Here is a 17,899-nt window from a genome sequence, read left to right as displayed (position 1 = left end):
GGGACTCGCTCGGATTATACACCTCCTTACGAGGTCTTAACAAGGATCCCCAATTTCGGGTAGACTTATAAGCCCAGAGAAAATCGCGAGAGAGTGACTTCCTGCTCATCCTCATCTCTGCGTCTTCCCTCATCGTCGTCCTTGCCCTGCTCCCTCATTGTCGTCTTCCTCACCCTCATCTCTGCGTCTTCCCTCGTCTGCATCTGCTCGCCCTCATCTGCTCCGAATTGTGTGGTAAACTTCGAATCTTCGATTTATTTCATCATTTGTTTTGCAGATCGTGATATTACTAAGCTTTATTTGATTTTGTTGTTTTGGGTTTGAGAAATTTTGAATCATAGACCTCTGCACTTGAACAAATTAGGGTTTTGATTTTTAGGTCAAATTGAGATTAGAATTTGGGGTTTTCATATTTCAACTTTTCTTTCAAATCCGAACTCAGAAACCATGCATGGCCATAAAATCGACAAGTTTCTTTTGCAGAAGGGACACATACTTCTATCTCTGTTATGTTAGCATAAATCTGTTTGGTTTTTCTTTTTTATGTTCTTGGTTCACAAATCTTTATCAGTTTCTTTTTTTTTATTTTATTAAATTGCATGTAGGGTTGGATGTTTATGAATTGTTTGGATGAGAAATTATGTGAGCTGAAGAAATTTTTGTTATGCACTCTTTAATGGTTTATGGTTATGTTCAAACTCGTATCCTCTGTTTCGTTTTGTTTCTGCATTTTTTTTATTTCCTTTTACCTTCCTCGGACCACCTTGTTTAAATGGCATTGGAGATAGGCAGGAAGCAATTCCATATGTCCTGTCAATGCCCAACCATGATATTACAATGTGAATGTTTTGTACCGTGTGGGGTTGATGCTGAACTGCAATATTCTATGGTTGTTAGTTGTAGAGAATAGGAGCATAAACGGAAGTGGGCAGTGCTCATAACCCAAGGAAAAACAAGTAACAAACGACTCAAAACCCTCGAGTCTGGAAGAAGGTATAATTCCTAAACCCATAGATCAATTTTGGACAGAATGTAGTCCTTGGATGTTTGAAAGTCTGCGTTGCATCTCTGTGAATATGACTTCTGTGATATTATAGAAAAACCAAACTGTTCGTATTGTTGGAAATTTGGAATTAGGGTTGGTGGAATTTTGATGGATCTGTTAAATATTCTAGTCTTGCAGCTGCTGGATTTGTTATCAATGTTTCCAACAGTGTTGTTAAAATTGTAGGAGTTATTCCTATAGGTTTTTCTTCAGTTCTTAAACCTGAGCCTATATAATTAAAGTTTGGTCTTATGTGCACTAAACGGCTTCGATTAAATAATATTTTTGCTGAAAGATATTGTAGACTTTTTATTGATATGATTAAAGGCTCGCATCAATCTGTGGAGAATTTCTTCTATCATGATATATGTTTGATCCTTTCTCAGAGAATTCAATGTTCAAGGAGTTCAACATATTTACTGAGAATCAAATTTTGATGCGGGTGCTCTAGCTATCTATGAACATACTATTCTGAATATTTTCATATGTTCATCCATGTAATATAGAAATTATGTTACAATATGGACATTTACTCTAGTAAGTTGTAGTTTCCACATGTTTTTATACTTGCATTTGGTTTGGTTGCTTAATGGAATAAAAGGTCGTTATTTTTTTTTCCCCTGTTGAATCAGATGACCTTGTATCCTTGTGAGTGTCCAGGTATATAACTTCATATCCTTTTGGAATGCAACACATTCTATGTAGCTCTATGTTCTATACATTTTAGAAACTTAACAAACAACGAGCAATATTTGAGCAAACCTTAAATTTCGGAACGTGATTTCAACGATCCAATTGTTCATCTTTCACATTCTATGTACCTCTATATATATATATATATATATATATATATATATATATATATATATCTCTCTCTCTCTCTCTCTCTCTCTCTCTCTGTAGATCTAATTTGAAGTGATTGAAAATTGGGTTTTGTGATATTTTTTTTTTTTTTTTGTTGTATGTTTTGGCTTTGAATTGCCTTGTGGAGCTCTATTGAACACTAAGTTACATTGCTATGCAAAATTGAGGCGTTTTTGACTCCATCAAGACTTGTGTCCATGAGGAGCAAGGCATTTGTCCTAGTTTTGGGGGTATTAGTTTGGATAATTTCAACTTGCAAATATGCAAGCTCACATTTCATATATTTTGGATGTATGCAAATTATAGTTTGGATAATTTCAACTTGCAAATCAGCCATATGTAACTTCTTGGATTAAGCTCTCTGGGCATGATTTCTTGGATTAAGCTTGCATCATTGTTTAATCCCCATTCTTGAACATAGTAATTTCTTGGATTAAGCTCTGTGGGCATGATTTCTTAATTGACTAATCTTAACACACATGCTACATGTGGGAGACTGTCTTTTTCCCATCAGCCATATGTAACACACATGCTACATACGAGATTTCAACATCAGCCGTATATTTGTTGATCCAACATTAATTGTGACTTGGCTGGTTATTTTTGGGCTGTTGATGTAGTTAGTTGTTTCAGAATTGTTTGTATACCGTTAATAACAATAAATATTACATATATAATGTCCTTAATTTTTTTTCTTTTTTTCTTTTGTTTGGATAGATATGGATCAAAGGAAGCTTTTATTGATCTTATTGTTAGAGATGTCTCATTTAGAGACAATTTGCATTTGTACGATTCTTGTGTTGCTGATGCTAAGGGCCAAACAGAGACATGTTGAACGACACACTTTGACTAAACCCTAGGGAATACTGATGTTGAATGTGTCAACGAATTGAGAATGGATAGGACTTTTGGCATATTATATGACTTACTTCGTCAAGATGGGAGGGTAAAAACGGATGGTTTGGTCTCTGTAGAGGAGCAGGTGTGTATGACTTTACAAATACTAGCACATCATACTAAGAATCGTAGTGTTGGTGGTAGATTTTATAGGTCGGGAGAGACTATAAGTAGGTATTTCAATAGCGTATTGCAAGGAATTTTGCGATTACAAGGTATCCTACTAAAAGTCCCTCAGCATGTGCCTATTGATTCTACAGATCCTAGGTGGTGATGTTTTAAGGTATGTTGATAATTATTTTCATTTTCCCTAAGCTTTAACTCAACTCTTCATTCCCTTTGTATAAATTAACAAAAGCTTATTTTTTTTTGTTTAGAATTGCTTCGGAGCATTAGATGGAACACACATTGATGTGCATGTACCTGAAATTGACAAACCAAGATACCGAACTAGAAAGGGTCGAGTCGCAACTAATGTATTAGGTGTGTGTTCAGGAGATATGCAGTTCCTATATGTGTTTCCGAGGTAGGAGGGTTCCGCATCAGACTCTAGAGTGCTACATGATGCAATTACTAAGCCTAATGGTTTTAAGGTACCAGCGGGTAAGACTATTAGTTAGTCTCAACTTTGTAAGTTAAGTCTAATTTTGTTTGTGAACTACGAAATACTAATATAAGGTCTTTTTTTTATTAGGTTATTATTACCTTGTAGATGGTGGTTATACAAATGGTGAAGGATTCCTTGCACCCTATAGGGGAATACCTTGTCATTCATCTGAATGGGAGGGACAAACACCTTTTAATAAGGAAGAATATTTTAACATGAAGCATTCTAATGCAAGGAATGTAATTGAATGTTGTTTTGGCTTGCTAAAAGGAAGGTGGGGGATACCAAGGAGTCCATCTTTCTATCCGATAAGGACACAAGGTCAAATAATTACGGCTTGTTGCCTACTACACAATCTTATTAGGCAAGAGATGTCTGTAGATCCAATGGAGAATGTGTCAATAATAGAAGATGGACAAAATACAGAAGAGGGTGAATATGTTGGTAGTGTTGAAACATCTGACCAGTGGACTGCAATGAGGAATGCCATGGCTCAGGAAATGTATAATGAGTGGAGAACAATTAGGAACCAGCAACCGAACTAGCTATATGTGTTAATGATAACATTTTATTTTAGTTTTCTTTTTTATCACGCATATGTTGGATATTAGCAAAATGATTACATTGCTCATCAATGAATGTCATTTGATTTATTGATTGGATGGTATGCAAATTAATTGGATATTATGCAAATTTATTCTTTGTATTGTATTTTAGTACATTCAAATATTTTTTGTTCAGGTATGGATAACCACAATAATTTGAATGTTGCTCAAGAGCCAAAAGGAAGAAGGCATAAATAGGAAGCATTTGAGGAAGAAGTATTACTATCCGTTCTTGAGGATTTTGTTGCTTGGAAGCAACGGTGTGACACATGTGCTTTCAAACAAGGTACTTTGATTGAAATAGCTAAAGCTGTCAATGTTTTATGTCCTAATTCAAATATAAAGGCAACTCCACATATTGAGTCAAAGTTGAAGAAATGGAAAAAAAACATATAGTTTGGTCCTTGACATGATAAACACAAGTGGATTTGCATGGAATGATGTCAAAAAGTGCGTTGAAGTTGACAGTGATGACGCATGGCAAACTTATGTGCAAGTTCATATCCTATTTTATTAATAAATTAGTTATATTCTTGCTGCTACATTTGTTATGCATGCTAAATTTTAGTTTTGTTATGTTGATATAATCTTAGAAAAATAAACAAGCCGATGGATGGAAAAGCAAACCTTTTCACTGTACGATAGATTTGCATATATGTTTGGAAAAGATCGGGATACAGGTAATGTAGCCGAAACCCCTGCTGAAATGATGAAGGAATAAAGTCATGATCAGGTTGGTGCAAGTGGTATTGGAGGTGAAAATGTTGCATCTTCAATGAATCAACAAAGCCAACAAAGCACCCTATCTGAAAATAGCTAGAGAAAGAGGAAAAGAGCTATGGGAAGTTCAAGTGATGGAACTGAGGCAATTATTAGTGGACTGAAAGAATTTTATGTTGAAAGTGGGAAGAGGATGCAAATGGTAACTGAAGCTTTAGTTCAAGGTACTGCAAATCATACTGACATAGCTAACGAACTTGAAGCAATGGGTCTTTCTCCTATGGATCAAATTGATGCATTGACTCTTATTTTGGAAAAACCACAAAATGTGGGAGTGTTTAGGGCAATCAATTCGGAACTCAAGAAAGTGTTCGTCCAAAGGCTTTTAAGCGACAAAGCAAGCGGATGAGTATATTATGTGGTGCCCTTTGACATGGATGTATTTTATTAATCGTACAATCTTAGGTTATGGCTTCTAACTTAGCTTTGCACTATGAGGTATTTTGGCTAATGTTAACTAGGATTTTGTAAATTATGGAGATCTACTTTGGAATGCTATACTATAGTTAACTGGCATTTTGTAAAATATCCTAGATGAAAGTTTAGTGAATGATGTTTTAAGAGTCAATCAATGGCAAAGATTGACTTGTCACAAGTATCTTCTTATGTACTTGCATTTGTCGGACTAAGAAATCCTTGGATCAAGTTATGTTGATATAAGTATTTGATGGCTAATGACGTTTAATGTGTGATAAGAAAACAAATTAAATCAACTTAAGGGAAAGTTGTGGATTGATTACAATAACAATTCAGGAGATTAAACTCAGGGCAATGTGCCTAAATATTTGTAGTAATTTGTAAGATTGCTACTCCCATTTCAATTTCAATGCTGCTACACCTATGCCAACCCTAATTCCAATTCCAAATCCTCCAATTTTTAGGGCATTGGGCACATGTATTGGAGCTATTAAAATAGAACAATAATGTAGTCCTAGTCTAAGCAAACACAAATCTGGTGAACAGTACTGTTTTCATTATCCTGTTTCTTAGTCCGAAACTGCACCAAACGCTTCACTAAATTAGTCCAACTTAGTCTAGTCTAAGCCAATCCAGCTTAGTCTCTGCAGCTAGTCCAGTCCGAGACAATCCGGTGCAACAAACGCACCCTTTTAGTTCATCTGAACTTATAGCAAATGTGAAGGTTGGGATCAATTGTGTATGTTTAAGCAAAGTTTTTCCTTAACTAGAGCCCATAAACTTGTTTCTGTTCTTTTTTTCTTTTCCCTGAAAAATGGTTGGAATCAATTGTATTTCATTTAGACCTAAACACAAACTAGGAAATTATTTTGACATATCAAGATAGGATATGTTCACACAATCAGTTCGTAGTTCAATCTTTGAGCTCCATTCTCTAAATGAAATATTGTTCAGTAAATGATTATGTTATGGCTAAATCTATATAACCAATAGACTTGATATATGAAAATATATTTGCATAAATGTTGTTTAGATTATATAGTTCTTACAGAAAATTTATGGCATTTGGTGTTTTGGTTGTAGCCAAACTGGTGGATGCCCTATGATGAGTAGTAATCTACAAAGTGGATGGATCTTGAAGAGTACAAAGTCTAAGTCATTTTATGTAAAGGTACATCCTGTTACTTTTAATCACTTATATGTGAATGTCTGCCATTTGGAGTAAAGACATTCGGCATGAAGCCTTTATATGCTCAAGTTAGGATTTTTTAAGACGCCCTGTAACTGGTGGTGGCGGTGAGCCTCTTCTTTGTAAGACTAGTGTGTTTCATCATATTTATTTTATATGATCTCTATCAATATGATTGTACGCCATGTGATGAATTTATAGGAGAGTTTCTAGCATGGAGTATCTTCGCAATTAGTTAGTGTGTGTGTGGGTGAATTGTCAATTTAGTTCCTAAATTATCACCTGAATGAAAATTAGGTCCCTAAACTTTTTCTTTGTTTTTTTTTTTTTTTGCTGAAAAATTAGTCCTTGAATTATAAAAATTTGCCAATTACATCCCTAATATTAGACTCGAAACTGCTATATTCAATTTTCCGTCAATTTAAGTCACGTTACTTGTATGTGATACACATTGCAAGTTAGATTAGTAATTTTTCATAAAGAAATAGTGTATGGAGTTAACTTTGGAGGGTAAATTAGATGTTAGATTCACAACCTATAGGAAATGCTAAGGGCTTATAGGCGAGAAAATGATGGTATTACACTCTAAAGTGTGTCAGGTGATTTAAGTTGTTGAAAAATTTGATAAAATAGCTTTGAATATAATAGTATGTATGAAATTAGCAATTTTAACGAATTTTGGGACTTTATTACCCAAAAAAATAATTCGGTGACCTAATTTTCATTGAGGTGATAGTTCAAGGACCTAATTTTCATTGAGGTGACCTAATTTTCATTGACCTAATATATATATATATATATATATATATATATATATATATATATATATTCTAGTATGTAATATGTAGCTTAGGATTATTCCGTTTGGGAAATTTTTTTCATCAACCTTCTGGATATCAAGGTTCTACACAACCTAGCTTCCAACCTCAGTCTCAGTTTTAGAATCCTGGCTCTCAGATAGTTTCAGGCCAATCATTGCAACCTTTACTCATCTGTCAAATATGTGATAAAAAGGGACATGTAGCTTTAAACTGTTTTCAGAATGGCTGTTAAATATGTCACAGAAATGACATATTGCTGCAACCTATTTCGACAGACTCAATTCTGCACCTATTTCTGTGCCTCAATCTTAGAACTTCTCTCAATCTCGTATTGTGACTCAGCAACATCCATTTTACCTTACTACTCCACAGTTAGTTTCAATCTCCAAATCCATTTCAATCTCAAGTGCAGAACCCTAATATGATGTCTTACTCTCAGTATTCAAATGGGATGTTCTCTCCTCAACATGGTTCAATTGGTGCCTTTACTACAAGAACCAATTTCTCCTCAACAGCACCACAACGAGAGTATTGGTTACTGGATTCTGGAGAAACCAATCATATGACCTCTAATCTGTCCAATTTGCAAGCTGCTACTCATTATTCTTCATCAGAGACTGTTACTAGTGCTAGTGGTGAAGGTTTACAAATTTCACACATTGGTCAAGCTAGTTTATCTACTTCATCTCATAAACTTGAGTTAAAATATGTGTTACATGTTCCATACTCATCCCAACACTTATTGTCTATGTATCAGTTGTGCAAAGACAACAATTGTAGGTGTATTGTTGATGAGTTTTTTGTGTGTATACAGGACAAGGTCACCAACAAGGTACTCTATCAAGGACTAAGTAACCAAGTTGTCTATCCACTTCCCATTCTCAAACAACCAAAGCTAACTCTTGCAGCATTTCTTGGACAGAAAATCAATGCATCTCTTTGGCATTGCAGATTGGGTCATCCAACCAACTCTGTAACTCAAGTAGCTCTTAGTAAGTCAGATATTCATTTTCCCTGTGATTCTACTCCTCACACTTGTATTGATTGCTTACAAGGCAAGTTTACCAAGTTACCTTTTCCCATAGTGGCTTCAAAGTCTTTTGTTCCTTTTGAAGTCATCCACACTGATGTATGGAGTCCTTCTCCTACTAAGTCTTTAGAAGGGTATAGCTATTATGTGTTGTTTATCGATGAATGTACACGATATACATGGATATTTCCCATGACTAATAAAGCTGTTGTTCTTTAGATATTTGTACAATTTCAAGCTTATATTCACACCTATTTTTCTGCATATATTAAAGTACTACAGAGTGATGGTGGCGGGGAGTATACTAGTATTCTATTTCAAAATTTTCTCAAATCCAAAGGCATTGTACACCAAAAGTCTTGTCCATACATTACTGAGCAGAATGGTCTAGCTAAGAGAAAGAATAGGCATCTTGTTGAAATTGCTATTACATTGCTTCAAAAGCTTTCCTTTCACCTAATTTTTGGTTACATGCCTATGCTACAACTACCTACCTTATTAATAGAATGCCTACTTCTATGTTAAAGATGCAGTCTCCATTTGAGATGTTGTTTAAATCTCCACCTCGACTTGAGCATTTAAGGATTTTTGGTTGTGCTTGTTACCCTTCCTTGAAACCTTATAGACATCATAAACTAGAACCTAAAACAACACAATGCATCTTCTTGGGGTATGCTACTCAATATAAGGGCTATATATGCTATGTTATAAGGGATAACAAGCTTACTGTGTCTAGGCATGTCTTGTTTGATGAAATTGTTTTTCCTAGTGCAAATGGGTTGTCCATTTCTTGTCTCAAGTCCGATCTATCCACTAAACCACTCTCAATCTCGATTAGTCACTCTAATACTTTTCATCATCCTCCAATCATACCAATACCATTCCCACATCTATCATCCTCTTCTCAAATCCCTGTTACTCAGTCCTACTCTTAGACACTTGGTGATCTTGTCTCTATTGAAGGTTCAATTACCTCAGATTTTACATCTTCATTGGTGTCATCTGAAACCATCCTGATGTGACTACCTCTCAAGTTCCAGATCTGCAACAAGTTCCTCTGATCAATATTAACAAGCATCCAATGCAAACAAGGTCCAAGTTTGGGATCTCTAAAAAGAAGGCATTTTCAGCTACCTTTCTAATTGGTTCCTCTCTGGATAAAGAGCCTTAGTCTTTCAATGCTGCTTCAAAGTGTTCTCAGTGGAAACAGGCAATGAATGAGGAGATAAAGGCTCTTATTAAACAGAAAACATAGACCTTAGTTCATCTTCCACCTCACAAGAACTTAGTGGGTTGTAAGTGGATTTATAAGGTGAAAAGACATCTTGATGGCTCTATTGCAAGGTATAAGGCTCGTTTAGTGGCCAAGGGGTTCTCTCAGGAAATTGGTCTTGATTATTATGAGACTTTTAGTCCTATAGTTAAACATACTATAGTTAGATTGATGTTATCATTGGCTACTACAAAGGGGTAGAAACTTAAACAATTAAATGTCAAAAATGTTTTTTTGCATGGATTTCTAGATGAAGAAGTATATATGTCTCAACCACAAGGGTTTATTGACAAGGATCATCCAGAGTTTGTGCACAAACTAGAAAAGTCTTTGTATGGACTTAAACAGGCTCCCTGAGTGTGGAATGAAAGGTTATCCAGATTCCTTCTTAGTTTGGGTTTCAAAGCATCATATGCTGATCCATCTTTATATGTCAAATGTTACATCCCATATCGCCCAAGGTAGTGGATCTTGTAAGCCTTATATGTATATTCTCATCTCTACCTAGCACCAGGCCTTTTGGGAGCCACTCTGTCGTACGGTGCGAGTATGTCGACGAGGACGTCGGGCCCCTAAGGGGGGTGGATTATTACATCCCACATCACCCAAGGGAGTGGATCATGTAAGCCTTATATGTATATTCCCATCTCTACCTAGTACGAGGCCTTTTGGAAGCTCACTGGCTTCGGAGTTCATCGGAACTTTGAAGTAGAGTTTGTGCAAGAGCAATCCCATGATAGGTGACCCATTGGGAAGTTCTCGTGTGAGTTCCGAGAAACAAAACCGTGAAGACGTGGTCAGGGCCCAAAGCAAACAATATCGTGCTACGGTAGAGTCGAGCCCGGGATATGGTAGGTGCTCGGGCTGTGATGTGACATAAAAAATAATGGTCATTCAATTGTTGTATTGTTGTTGTATGTTGATGACATTGTTCTTAGTGGAGATGATGATTCCCATGTCCAATCTATAATAAACCAGTTAACCAGGGAGTTTGGTATAAAGGATTTAGGAATTCTACACTATTTCCTTGGTCTGCAAATTGAGTATCAATCTCAGGGATTACTTATTCATTAGTCCAAATATATCAAGGACTTGCTACACAAGACAAATATGCTAGACAGTAAGCCTTGTACAACTCATTGTCATCCTAATAAAAAAACACTTAACTTATGGTAGTCCTTCAGTTCCTGATCCAGGTATTTACAGAAGTGTAGTTGGTGCATTACAGTATTTGACTTTTACTAGACTTGATATAGCCTATTCAGTTAATCAAGTCCGTCAAGTCATGCATTCTCCCCTTAAAAGTCATTTTGTTGTTGTCAAGAAAATGTTGAGGTATCTCAAAGGGACTATGCATCTTGTATTGTGTTTTAAACCTGGCAATTTGGATATTAGAGCTTACACAGATGCTGAATGGGTTGAGGATCTCAATGACAGAAGGTTAACAATTGGTTTCGTTGTGTTTTTAGGTAACAAGCTCATTTCTTGGAGTTCGAAGAAACAACATATTGTTAGTCATTCTTCTACTGAGGCAGAGTATAGAGCAATGGCAACTACAACTGTTGAGGTGGTATGACTTCAACAATTACTCAAGGATCTGTCTTTTTCTTCTTTAGTTACACCATTGCTTCATTGTGACAATATATCTGGCATGGTTCTAGCAACTAATCCCATTTTGCATTCTCAAGCTAAATACATTGAAATAGACTGTCATTTTGTGCGTGAAAGGGTTCAGCAAGGAACAATTTTGTTGCAGTTTGTTATCATCAGAACAGTTTGTTGATATCCTTACCAAGGGTTTATGCTTTCTATTGTTTAGTTCTCATTGTTCCAATCTTAAGCTTGGGAATGTCCAGAATAAGATTGAGGGGGAATGTTAGAATAAATGATGTATTGTTAGTTGATAGAGTTGTTAGGTATTGCCATGTGTCTCAAGTGTATTGGTGACTCTAGAAGTTAGTTATGTGTGGTTGTATTTATAAAAGGCAAATGATGTAATAGTTTAGATATATGAAAAGTCACAGTTTCTCTCACTACTTCTTCTCTTCGAATTCTCTCTTGCTTTCTCTGCATTTCTCCATAGTAAAAATCTCATAATTATCACTGAGATAGAAAGCAGCTCTTACAAAGACAACAAATATACATGGGTGTCACTTCGTGGGCGGGTATATTTCTTGTGGCTTTTAAACTTTATTATGAGCCATTTATTATTAGGGAAAACTTTAGCTTTGCTTCTTCAACTAATTACCTCTATTGCAATAGCATATTTTCATACGAATTTAACCCTTTTTCTGAAACGTGGAGATCACACTCTTGAAATTAGGTGGTGCGGTTGTAATTAAAGCCAAGCCTCAAGTGATTGACATGAAATTGACATTTTATTTTATTTAGATTTTGTTTAATTATTATAATTTGGAAGTTCACTAGCAACTATTTGGTGGTACAGTATTTTATCTAATTTGTTTGAAAGAATTAGAGGATGTATATTACGATGGTTTGTTTGGTTTGTTTTGTATCCTTTTGAAAGTTCGCTATTAGAGAATATATTATGATGTTTTGGAAGTTCACTATTAGCCTTTTTCTTTTTAGATTTTTTTTTTTTTTTGTATTTTTGTATTTTTTTTGTTTCTTCGTACTCTTTACATTTTTAAATAAGCACATACAAAAATTCCTTGAACTAAATTTTTTTTTTAATCCTGATACTTTTTTATACTCTTTGCAATTTGTAAACAAGTATATACAAAAGTTCTGTGAACTAAATGTTTTGTCTTCTTTTAAATTACAGATACGAATCTAAATTCATTGATAAAATCATTGAAGAGATTTCAGTACATTTATTAAATCTTACCGATCTTAATGTGGCAAAGTACCCAGTTGGAATCAAGTCTCGTGTGCATGATGTGGACAATCTTTTAAGGGCTGAGAAAAATGATGTTTGTATGGTAGGCATATGGGGCATCGGTGGAATAGGTAAGACAACCATAGTTAGAGCTGTTTATAATTTGGTGGCCAATAGGTTTGAAGGTAGTTGTTTTCTGGAAAATGTTAGAGAAGAATCAATCCAGCATGGTGGGCTAGTCAAATTACCTAACATTCTTCTATCAATTTTAGGTTCAGTTTTCTGTTGTGGAAGTACAGAGGAATGGCAAGATGCATTAGATGGTTACAAAAAAGTTCCAAATGCAAGCATTCAAGAAACTCTGAAGATAAGTTATAATTCATTGGAAAATCCAGTGAAAGAAGTTTTTCTTGACATCGCGTGCTTCTCTAAAGGTGAAAATAAGGACCATGTGATACAAATACTAGAAGGTTGTTGCCTGAACCCCAAGAATGGTATCAGAATACTCAAAGAAAAGGCACTCTTAAAAATTAATGAAGAAAATCATATATGGATGCATGACTTAATAGAAGAAATGAGTAAAGAAGTAGTTCGCCAAGAGTTGCCAGATGAACCCGAAGAACGTAGCAGATTGTTGTTTCACGAGGACATATATCAAGCTCTAATGGCAGACACAGTAAGTATCTACATTTCTATACATATATATTTCTAGAAGCAGCAACTTACACAAAATTTTCTTTGTTATTAAGATTATGGAAAACTTGTTTTTTTATTTGATATAGAATTTTCTTTGTTCTACTACTGTTTTTTTTTATTAGGGAACTAGAAAAATTAAGAGCATCATTGTAAAGTTTCCCGATCTTGATGGGACATCATTGAGTGCAACTACTTCAACCTTCTCAGAGATGAGAACTTTTAAAATGTTTATAAACAGCAATGCACACTTTTCTGGAGACATTGGCGACCTACCAAGTGAGTTAAGGTTTATTGATTGGCCGAAATTCCCATTCCAATCTTTGCCACTAAATCTTCATCCAAAGAAGCTTGTTGAACTCAATATGCCTCACAACCGCATGTCAGAACTGGGGGATAGATTCAAGGTATTGTTTTAAATATGTTTTCATCCTTTTTTATGTCAAGACATTACACACACACACACACATACTTCGGAACTAGGTTGTGGTTTTCTTTGATCTTTATGATAAAGACTTTATCATGTGATCCTTTAGTTTCCAAATATTTACAATTTTTTTTTTTTTCATTACAGGGGTTGAAAAATCTGAAATATATCAATATGGAATTTTGTGAAATGCTAGAAAAATTCCCCGACGCCTCTGGATTCCCAAATTTAGAGGATTTGAATCTAAACTACTATACAAGTTTAGTTGAGGTTCATGAATCTGTTGGAAACCTTAGTAATCTTGCTGCCTTGAGTATTAAAGGATGCCGTAACCTTTGTAGGTTTCCAAAAGTCATCAATTTGAAATCTGCAAAATATATAAATCTTGGGGGTTGTAGAATGTTCCAGTATTTCCCCGGATTGGGACTATTATGGAATGCTTAACAAACTTGGATCTATCCGACACTGCCATCAATGTTTTGCCCTCATCAATTGGAAAACTTGTTAGCCTTGCAGTGGTAATATCGCAACGGCGACTTTTGCAGGTTATTATGTTAGTCATGATGTGGTACGTGGGCAAAAAGATGGTTCAGTAGACGGTGGCATTATTCGACTTCTAACAAAGTTTTATTATTGTTTTGGAAAGTAATATGTTTATAGACATAATTTTGAGCACAGATGGTAGCGTAATGTTTACTTGGAATCGAAAATGTTTTTTCAATGTGCTTGGAACACGTGCACATATGTCATATATTATTATGCAAGTGGAGAGATGTTTGAAAAAAAAAACTTTTCTCCACTTGCATAATAACATAAGACATACCGTCCTTTACTCTGGATATGAACACAATGAAAAATCTCTCTACGAGTGAAAAAGATTTGTGGTGCAAGCCCTGCACCAGTGCAGTTACGTTCTGCAGCGGCTAGATTGAGTGCTTTGATAATGGTTATTGGAAAGAACTTGAGCATTGGGTCTGACCAAGGTCCAATCCATTTATTTCTTAATTCAAGGAACTATTGAGTATTTATTTTTACACAAAATGAACGATGTGCATGCTCGAAGATTTCCAAGTACTTTACACATGACATTTATGGGTGACAATACCCTCTTTCACAGTAATGGGTATTTCTCAGTTGAAGGTACTAATGGGTATTTATGGGTAACAGGACCCTCTTCAAAGTTGACTTTGTCGATTTTATAGAACAAAAGTGCTTTCCGATAGCATTTTTTTGGCAGTTCATGGTGGATAAAAGCTAAGTTTCAATGTAAATTCTTATTCTCCAACAAGAGTCACATAAGCAACTGGGTTAAAATCAGATTAATCAAAGAAGGAAAGGCTTAAACTAGAAGGAAAGTCTATTTTATAAAAAAACAGCAGAAAGGCAGAAGACAAAGACACCAAACTCTTCACATGAAAAAGACTTTAAAGCTATGCAGCCTTCTTTTTTTACAATCTCTTGTACATTGCATGTATTATCGATTTCCTATATAAAAACTTCATTTCAAAGCACTTTAGTTACTAGAAAAAACTTGCCCGAGTAGTAGTAGGAACTTGCCCGAGTAGGTTTAATCTTTTCTTAATCGCTTGCATTTTGCATTTCCTTTCAAGTTATTACTTCGTCATTGAATATTTGATAAGTATGTAACTCCCTTTTCTTCATGCATTTTCATTTTCGTATAACTTGTCATAAATCTTGCTCTTACATTTATATGAGAATTGTGACATCCCACATCGCCCAGGGGAGTGATCCTTAAATGTATATTCCCATCCTTACCTAGCATGAGGCCTTTCGGGAGCTCACTGGCTTCGGGTTCCATAGGAACTCCGAAGTTAAGCGAGAAGGAGGCTAGAGCAATCCCATCATGGGTGACCCACTGGGAAGTTGCTCGTGAGTTCCCAAAAACAAAACCGTGAGGGAATGGTAAGCCCAAAGCGGACAATATCGTGCTACGGTGGTGGAGCGGGCCCGGGAAGTGATCTGCCCCGGGCCGGGATGTGACAGATTGGTATTAGAGCCTAACTCTGGCCGTGATGTGCCGACGAGGACGCCGAGCGCCTAAGGGGGGTAGATTGTGACATCCCACATTGCCCAGGGGAGTGATCCTTAAATGTATATTCTCATCCCTACCTAGCACGAGGCATTTTGGGAGCTCACTGGCTTCGGGTTCCGTAGGAACTCCGAAGTTAAGCGAGAAGGAGGCTAGAGCAATCCCATGATGGGTGACCCACTGAGAAGTTGCTCGTGAGTTCCCAAAAACAAAACCGTGAGGGAATGGTAAGCCCAAAGCGGACAATATCGTGCTACGGTGGTGGAGCGCACACGGGAAGTGATCCATCCCGGGCCGGGATGTGACAAAAATTGCATACTGAGTTGAACCAAGACTCGATCAGTTTATGATTATCACTTGGCATACACAAAGAAAATAATTAAAGTCCTTGCCTTAACAAGGCATGGAAAAGAACTTAACAAAAATTTAACACATCTATACACAATCTTCTGATTAGAAGCTCAATTTATTTGTGGGGCAAGTTCACAATCTAAGAATAAAATTGTTTAACCTTTATGATGATTTTGGCTAATAGTGGCACGCGTGACGATAACAAATAACTCATTTAAAAGAGCCTAATGCCTACTCAAAGCTTCCAAAAATATTTTCATACTGACAAAGAGTTCCAACACTCACATGGATAATTGTGACCACCAATAGGATCTCGATAAATTTGAAGAAAAACAATTAAAATCAACTAAAACAACAAGAGCACCAGTTGTGATAAGTTGCCTAAAACTTTGTTAAGTTTCTTCTTCCTCATCATCAAACCCAAAATCCTTTTTCCGAGCTACTTTTAAGTTTTTATTATTACGAGAACCTTTGTTTATAACTTTGTTAACACATCAAAGATAATATCTTCATTTGGATTTGGAAACAACTATCGAATTTCGAAAACCCCTTAAATTAATTTATTGAAGATACCTTTTTTTTTTTTAATTTATTACGAGGGATATTCTAAATTATGAATAGGGAGAAGGTTAGAATCCAAGAAGCGGTGAATTGAGTGGAAAGATCGTAACTATCAAGACAATTCATTACTTGTGAACATAAAAGTAATAAAATAATCAGTTTGCTTGATCATTCCACTTATGGAAATCGTCATTGGCACCATTTCTTGTCATGCTCCCAGCTTAACTTGCATGGCCCGATAGGAAATATTTCCCAGCAACACTCACTACACTTATTTCCTTGTTGAATATCTTGGTATATGTCGAACCACTCAAATCGACCTGGCCATTAAAAACTACTATAGAAATGTGTTTTGTGAAAGAAGTTAGGTCTAAAACTGAATTCAAATGTTTAGCGAATGTGGAGTACTTGGACGCCAATATCATCCTTTCTGGACTTATATATGCTCATCCAATGGAAATAAATAGGGTTGTGAGCATTACCATCACTTGAGAGTGGTGAGTGAGAATACACTCCTTAACCAATATGTAATTGAGCCACTTGTTGTCTTCAAGTGAGATTAACACTGGTTGAGAGTTGAGACCATATAATGGTATGTATGTTTTATTTTTCTTAATAGTCGACAAATTTATCTATGAGCCAATGTAAAAATTGAAATTTGAGTTTTTGGTTCAAATTCTGGTAGCGGAAAGTTGCTTACTTGATTTTGCATGAGTAATTGGAAGAATGGAATAGATATCTTGGGAATTACTCAACAAGAGGTAATGAAGATCGTTTGATGTTGCTCAACTTTTACACAATACAAATAATTGTGTGTTGCTCCAAAATTTCATATGTTCAATCAGAATACGTATGTGAGCCTTGGTAGATTAGATTGCGGTATCAAGGAGTTGGAGCCCTTGCAAATTTAGACTGTAATTAACTTACGGGTAGAGGAGTTTGCTGCAAATTGGCGTAACCCTTATATATGCTCTATCGATAAATTTGATGTGAAGAATATATGCCTTGTTGAATTACCACTCTTTTTGTAATCTTAAAACAACAAATGAAACAACATACAATATAGTTGAATTGATCCCTTTTTTTTTTTTTTTTTTTTTTTGAATTGATTACTTAATATTGGATTGAATCGTGAAACAAGTGAATAAAACATTTGAATTTTGATCAGATTATTAAAAGTAGAAGATGCATTATAACGATCAGTGTACAATTGAGCATACTATTTGTCGACATCAACTTTTCTTACTTTGATCAATGTCTAATTGATCAGAATATTAAAACATTTGAAATCCCATTATTTTGCCGACATCAACTTTTCTTGTAATTTAACATTAAGGCCTATTCTGTCATCATGCTATTTTTATTGATTGGACATAACAATCAACTAATAATTGAGCATACTATTTGTCGATAATGTTAGAAAAATTAAGCTCATTATAAAATTTGTTAC

The 17,899-nt window shown here is 35.5% G+C and overlaps 1 pseudogene; it reads left to right on the top strand.

Moving 5' to 3' along the window:
• Positions 1-4,047: 4,047 nt before the first annotated feature.
• On the top strand, positions 4,048-5,161 carry LOC137730964 (uncharacterized; annotated as a pseudogene).
• Positions 5,162-17,899: the final 12,738 nt, after the last annotated feature.

The sequence above is a fragment of the Pyrus communis genome, chromosome 16 (assembly GCF_041283825.1).
Source record: "Pyrus communis isolate YQ-2024b chromosome 16, ASM4128382v1, whole genome shotgun sequence".
NCBI classification, from domain to species: Eukaryota; Viridiplantae; Streptophyta; class Magnoliopsida; order Rosales; family Rosaceae; genus Pyrus; species Pyrus communis.
Note: the sequence above shows the minus strand (reverse complement) of the source record. Positions and strands in the feature narration are given on the sequence as shown.